Source organism: Calidris pugnax, unplaced genomic scaffold (assembly GCF_001431845.1).
Source record: "Calidris pugnax isolate Ruff unplaced genomic scaffold, ASM143184v1 scaffold103, whole genome shotgun sequence".
In the NCBI taxonomy this organism is placed as follows: Eukaryota; Metazoa; Chordata; class Aves; order Charadriiformes; family Scolopacidae; genus Calidris; species Calidris pugnax.
The window spans coordinates 3,181,121-3,181,632 of NW_015090990.1; positions in this window are offsets into that span (position 1 = coordinate 3,181,121).

Consider the following 512-nt stretch of genomic DNA (forward strand, 5'->3'; position numbering starts at 1 on the left):
CCGAGCCCCTCTCCCCCGGCAGCCCTGGTGACCAGGATCTTCCTCCAGCGAACCTGCATGGGGAAAGGGGGGAGGTGGGGGGTGTCCAGGCTGGAAGACACTGCATCAGCCCTGAGTGGGGGGAGCAGTGTGAGATCAGCTTGAGAAGCAGGGTTAGGGCTGTGGGAGCTGGAAGGGGAGGGGGGTTGTGGGGGGCACTGGGGATGGGGAGACTCCTGGTTCCCTGGGAAAGCCAATGGGCAGGGGGGCTTAGAGTGGAGTGTGAGGGGAGTGGGGGCTTTGGGTGGCCTGGGGGCTGAGGGGTGCAGAGGGGCAGGGAGCGTGGGGTCCAAGGGAATGGGGAGCCCTGTGCCCGTGGGGGGCTTTGGGGAGTTGAGTGATGTGACCCCAGGTTCATGGGGGAGCTGGGACATGGGGGCGCCGGGGCAGAATCACAGGATGGGGGGGCAGGGTAGGTGAGGAATCCAGGGAATCGGGGCCCAGGTCCATGGGGGAGCCAGGGAATAGGGCTT